The following is a 6,757-nucleotide window of genomic DNA, read 5'->3' on the forward strand; positions in this document are numbered from 1 at the left end:
TTTTGAATGTCTACGGGGGATTGCTCCCCACCTGGTGTATTATATATGTGGCCCCTAAACGGCCCGTGAGAGTTTTACATTTTGACGAAACTAGCAGCAGCCTAGGTTATAAATCAGGATGTCATTGCGTCATGGAACAACTGACACCAAGTATCTGCTATCGGCCTTGTCTTTCTCGGCAGCCTCACACGCCAATGTTCAGCTTCACTTCTGCAGGTGCCGAATAGATGCTGCACTGAAGACTGCTCTGATCTGAAAACGAAAGCATTACGCCGTTTCCACAATTTCCAGCATGAAATAGGCAATGAAGGTCCCAAACTCCTGTGTCGGCACACTGTTGGGGCAATCTAACTTGTGTAGTTGACTGACATCATAACCTGGAGTCATGTTAACTCCCATCTTTGCCCAAAACTGCCTTGCAACATGGCATCCGTTGATGATGTGTTCCGGGTTTTCATCAGCTTCACCGCATACTTCACATGTAGCATTGGGGACGATGTGCTTCCGGTGCAAGCTGACGCGGCACTGGGTACGTTTTTGTGACAGCAGCCACATAAACAATTTGACCCGTGGCGGAGCTGAGGTCTTCCAGATGAAGACCGCGCTTTCATCCGCTTCCTGTCCACGGGTTTTCAAAAGCTTGTATATACTTCCAGTGTCCTGTTTGCCTTCACCGCAGCTGAAAGGAGACAGCCGACGGTCCATATCTTCAGTTAAGTTTACTGCATCAATCATGTTTTGCACCTCCTGAAGCTGTTGCGATGCCACTGTTGAAAGTATGGAGACCATGGTTCCCTGCAGTCCATCCTCGACAACCTGCCGCACTGAAACATCCTGTTGCCTGCAGTGACTGAAGAGGGCCGAATATGTGTCTGCTAGAGCATCGTCACCATACCAAACATCGAACCAGAAGGAAGTGCTCTTTCCGTCGCCGAGGTCAACAGTGGTGATGCCTTGGTAAAGGGGTAGAATGGATCGAAGGACATCCCAATGCTCCCCCTGCAGGTCTCCTTTCAGTGTTGCGATACATGCTCTCTGTCTTACCCATTGTTCCCATGCTGAATTTTCAGAGCAGTGCAATCTATGAACCAATTTCAGCAGCAAGCAAATGTTTTGCGTGCCCACATCCTTGATGCCCAGCCCTCCTAGGTCTTTTGTAGTGCACACATTTGGCCATGCCACCAAACATTTTGATGGAGAGGCTTTGCCATCGGTTTTCCCAGACCACATGAAGGCGCGGCGTCGTTTGTCCATTTGCTGAATCACTGATGTAGGCAGCGGTAGAGAACTCATGAAGTAAACGAGTTGCCTGTCTAGAACTGAATTAACAAGCACCACACGACCCATTGTGTTAAGGAGGCTCGCCTGCCAGGAAGCAAGATACTTGTCTGCTTTCTGAATATACAGAGTATAAGCTGAGATGGACAACTTGTTTACTGAAAGTGGGAGGCCCAAGTAAGTTTGAGGGAAACCTTCTCTTCTGCAGCCTAGTTCCTGAACACAAGCTTGCACTGTATCTTCAGGCATATGGATTGGCACAACCGTACTCTTGGCATAGTTAATATGCAGCCCTGTCTGGCTAGCAAATTGATCTAACAGAACCTTCAGAGTGCTAATGCCCTGCAGGTCACCTTTTAGTACGATTAAAGTGTCGTCGGCGTATTGGAGTACTGTACAGGGGTCTCCAGAACAAATTGGGTGTGTTATGCTGTCAGTGTTTGCCTTGATCATGCACTGTAAAGTTTCGGCAACTAATAGGAAGAGATAAGGCGACAAAGGATCACCCTGACGAAGTCCACTTTTGCAGGTTATCCAAGGCCCGGGGCACCCATTCACCATTACCGCTGACTTGGATGAGGCAAGAATTGTATGTATCCAATTTACCCAGAGATCATTGAAGCCCCTTGCTCGAAGTACTCTGAACAGGCCCTCCCAATTCACCGTGTCAAAGGCTCTGGCAAAATCTAATTTAAGCACCAGCGCCGGTAGCTTCCTTTTGTGACAGACTTGCACAATTTCAGAGGCATACACAAATGTTTCTGAGATTGATCGCCCCCGAATGAACACTGTTTGGTTTAAGTCTATGAGGGACGGTATCTCTTTTTGCAGACGCCTAGTCAATACCTTGGCCAGGATCTTCAGACTGCAATTCTGAAGACAAATAGGACGGAAGGCATCCACCGACATTGCCCCTGGTTTCTTCGGCAGTAGCACCATGTGAGACCTATTAATTCGCTCCAACTCAACATCCCCTTGATAGAATGCTGTCATGAAAGCCATAACCTGGTCACGGACGGTTCCCCAAGCAGCCCTGTAGAAGGACGGGCCAAACCCGTCAGGCCCAGGGGCGCTGTTGGCGTTCATTGACAGCATAGCCTGTTTGGTCTCTTGCTCGGAGAACTGATCTATTAGTCATGCGCTTGGTTGCGGTCTTCCCAAATAAAGGTTGCTCAGATCGTGTTGAGTTGATTGGCCAGGGTGCCCAATTATGCCCTTGAAGAAGTCTATTAGTGCTGCAACCTTCCCCTCATGGTCTGAAACGTCCACACCATTCACCTGAACAGTCCGGATGCAGTTGTGGCGCAGGCGGATGGTGGCCTGTGCATGGTGGAAGGCCGTGTTTGCATCACTCTCCTTGATTGCCCGGTGCTTGCTTCGTTGCTTCCAGTACGCGGCCCTGTCCTTGAGAGCTTGAGCAAGGCATTCCTGAGCCTCTCTGCGGACCTGAAATTCTTCAGTGGACAGGCATCTAGTTTCCTCGAAGAAGTCAAATAATTGTATTATAAATTTGCAGTTGGGAATTAGTGATGGTGGTGACCTGTGGGCTGTGGCACCGGGACCAAACCTTAACTGCTGCTCGTGTCGCCTTGATGCAAGCTGCGAGCTGCCCAGCAGCGTCAACGCAATGAGGAGCTTGCTGCCAAGCCGGGAGAACCGAAGGAAGGAAGGTGTTGTTTTTTAACCATGCATTTTCGAGACGGAAGATGGAGGTTTTTGGCACTGATGTGCACATGGTTAGAAGAATGGGGGTGTGGTCAGAGGTGGGGCGGGGCAGCGAGGAAAGAGTTGCAGATGGGAAAACAAGGCTGTGTTCATAGTTGGAGAAGGCACGGTCCAAGCGCGAAAGGATCGGAGTTGTCCGCTGATTTGACCAAGTGAACAACCTATCTTTTAAGTGTAATTCGCTGATATTTAGATCTTGAATGGTGTCATTGAAAGCAGCGGCTAGGGCCTGGTTGAAATTGCCGTTGTTTTTGTCATCGGCAGATCGAACAAGATTGAAATCCCCGATGAGGATCCAGGGGCCATCGATAAGAGAAGGAAGGTGCGGACACATGGTCGATATGTCTCCACGTGGTCGCCGCGGTGTGATGAGTGATTGTCAACGTGATTCACGTCTTGGAATGAGTTTGTGAACTAACCATGGCGTGAGTTGTGTTATGCAACATGTCTCTTAGTTTGTGGTGCGCAGGTGTGGAGCTCAGAGGCGGTGGTCGATGGCGAGGTGAAGGTCAAATAGAGATGGGTCGTGCCAATGGACCGAGAGCGGTGAAGGGCGGACGTGAGGTTTGGACTAAGAGACCGGAGTGCCGAATGACCAGCCGCGGTGGCTGACACATGGGGATATCGACAAGCGCCAGTGTACATGGAGGAGTGACCGTGTTGACCAAGTTAAGACAGCCGACGTGCAAGTTGAGCGGAGGATATGGAAGACTTGGTGGCCGGGCGGTCGAGGACGGCGTTGATACATGTCGAGGTGCGGGGACACGTATGGAGTATGCTACTCGCAAGCGGGTTTGGTGGTTTGGTCCACAAAACCACCGGTGGATGGTTTTTGGGTTTGGGACACAAAACCCGGGCGGAGGTTCCGAGGAGGAACGGGGCGGCACGTGGTGGAATCACAGAGGTTACGTCGAGGTGAAGCAAATATGTGAAGGAAGCGTGGCCGTCCGATCGACAGAAGACTGAGTTGGACCTTAACGCCCTCGGGTTAAGTGGTTCGTCTTAAAATATCTAGGAGCAAAACTGGGACTGTGTAATAGTCCTATTAAATAGGACGATGGTGCCCCAATCACCCTCACCTCTTGAGCATTTCATTTCTTTCTCTCTAGGTTTCCCCTCCCCTTAGTTTTCTTCCTCAGAGGTCCTCAGATGATCTAGCCACTTCATTTGTGTAATCGAACTGAAGATTTGTGCGGGAATGGAGGCCCTAACCTCCTCGTGCCCTACGGGATTCAAGGTTTGAGAATTTTTTATGATACCCGTTCGTGTTCTTCGCATTCTTGTTTTTCCCTCTCCACCCCTTCTCACGCTCTTGCTTAGATCTTGAGTTGTGGGTCGTTTTGAGTCAAACCGATTGATTTGGGATGAACTAGGACGTGAGTTGATCCCTTCCACCGAAGGAATTTGTCCAAATCCTCATGAGTTCATAGATCGGGGCGATTCAATTTTCGGAGCAGAAAAACCGGTGTTCTTCGTGTGATCCGAAATTCCCGTTGATTGGCTAAACCTTAGCGATGATCTTTTAGAGATAGCTCACCTACTGCCTTGTGATCATCTAGTTCAAATTTGGTAGCAGATGGTTTTGATTTGGCCACAAATCATGTGAATTTGTGTTCTTGGCGATTTCCGGACGCACCTGTGGACAGTCCGTGGAGTACCTGTGGACAGTCCGCCCATCGGGTCCGAGCACAGGGCAGGTTTGGTAGTCTGTATTGCTTTGCTTCAGTACATGCGAGGACAGTCCACCGCTGCTGTGAAAGTGGAGTCCAGAACTGTTTCTCGTCGTCTATTTTTAGAGTTTTGGCCGGCGAACAGTCTGGCGTAGACCGCGGACAGTCCGAACCCCCTCCCGTGGACAGTTCGCACTTGGCCCACGGCCAGTTCGGCCCTGTGCTGTCTTCTCAGTTTCGTGGCGTTCCGTCGAGGGCTTGGCTTGGTTGTTTCTCGAAGGCTTCGCTGTGTCTCTTGGTCATCGCCATAGACATCAAGCCACCTAGTTGGCTCATGGACTACTCCTCTTTCATGCGGTTGTCTTTGGGGTTTGATTTTGGGACAGCGGCCAAATATTTCAAAACAAATTTGAGGCTCCCATTCACCCCCCCCCCCTCTCTGGTCGCCGTTTCGGTCCTTCAATTAGTATCAGAGCCGGTTAAGGATCATTCTACCTTAATCGGTCCGTGATCCATGAAGGCGACATAGAGCATGGTTCCGACAGGCCACCATACTTCGATGGTACAAATTATCCTTACTGGAAGATCCGCATGTCTGCGTATCTCCAGAGCTTAGATTGGCGTGTCTAGGAGATTTGTGAGGACCCCAACTACGAGGTGCTTGCTGCACGTGTTGGTCAGGATCAAATTGATCAACACAACGCAAATAGTAAGGCACGTAATGCTCTTTTCTCTTGTGTTTCTCCCACTGAGTTTGATCGTGTTGCTCACCTCTCTATGGCTCGAGAGATCTGGTGTAAGCTTCTTAGCTACCATGAGGGTATAGCCCAAATCAAAACCAGACTCTTCGATACGTATAGACGTGAGTATGAAAACTTTGTCCAAATCAATGGAGAGTCTGTCGATGCTTTGTTCTCCTATTTTCAGACGATTGTGAACAAAATGAGGGCAAATCGGGTGTACCTACCTTATGATGATCATGAGAGGGCAATCAAATTGTTACATGCCCTTGATCAGAAGGTTTGGGAGGTGAAAGTTGCTGCAATCATTGAGTCACCCAACTACGAGACACTCACCGTGAAGGAGCTCTTTAATAAGCTGAAGTCTACCGAGATTGACTACAACACTAGAGCCAAAATCGAGAACCCCTCTGCGCCTGCCATGGCATTGGTTTCAGGTAATGGTAGTTCAAGTTCCTTCACTAACCCTTCACAGTCTCTCTCTGTTTGCATTGTCTTCTTTGATGTCTGTCATAGAGGAGCAGGTGGAGGTGCTTGGAGACGACGAGCTTGATCTAGTCATCAGCCAGTTCTCACGATTTCACAACAATCGCTTGAATCACTAGCGTGGTGGCTCAAACCAAGGATGCTTTGGTTGCGGAGACCCAGACCATTTCTTCGCCAACTACCCCAAGAAAAGCAAGTACCCCTCCAACAAGTACGATGCCGGCAAGTGCAAAGAGAAGCGGGAGCACTCCTTGGACAAGCACAAGTCCAAGGGTGGATTCGACAAGGAGGCCCTCAAGAAGAGATTCCTGAAGAAGGCCAAGGCTCAGCAATGTGCCTTCCTTGCGTCACTCAGCGATCTCGATGACTCCGGTGATGAGCGAGCTTCCGTCTTCTCAAGCGACGATGAGTCCAAGAGGAAGGTGGAGGAGAGGCTGAATGGTCTTTGCTTCTTCACTGACTCCACCCATGGTGACTTCTACACCATGGCTCTTGGAGACAAGGAGACCGGCAAGGATGAAGTGATTGGCAATGACGACACTCCTAAGGTACTATCTTCTGCCGACAAGCTCGCCGCTGAGGTAGATGCTTTGAGCAATGCTTTGCTTAGTCAGGACAAACTGCTTAAGCATGCTACACGTGAGAGAAAAGTGTATAAGGACAAGCTAGAGCAAGCGCTTAAGGATCTAGAGTTCGCTAGGTCTTCTGTGACTGTGACCGAGGAAACGGACTATGATACTTGTGCTATTCACATATCCAGTCTTGTTACTTTGCAAAACAAGTATGGCACGCTGTTAGATGAGCTTGATGAGTTGAAGGCTAGGTCCATCTTGTTGGGTGTGTGCAAATCCTGCTTGG

The 6,757-nt window shown here is 49.5% G+C and overlaps 1 pseudogene; it reads right to left on the reverse strand.

Annotated features, from left to right (window-relative positions):
• Positions 1–204: 204 nt before the first annotated feature.
• Positions 205–3,013, reverse strand: LOC136480469 (uncharacterized; annotated as a pseudogene).
• Positions 3,014–6,757: the final 3,744 nt, after the last annotated feature.

Source organism: Miscanthus floridulus, chromosome 9 (assembly GCF_019320115.1).
Source record: "Miscanthus floridulus cultivar M001 chromosome 9, ASM1932011v1, whole genome shotgun sequence".
Lineage (NCBI taxonomy): Eukaryota > Viridiplantae > Streptophyta > Magnoliopsida > Poales > Poaceae > Miscanthus > Miscanthus floridulus.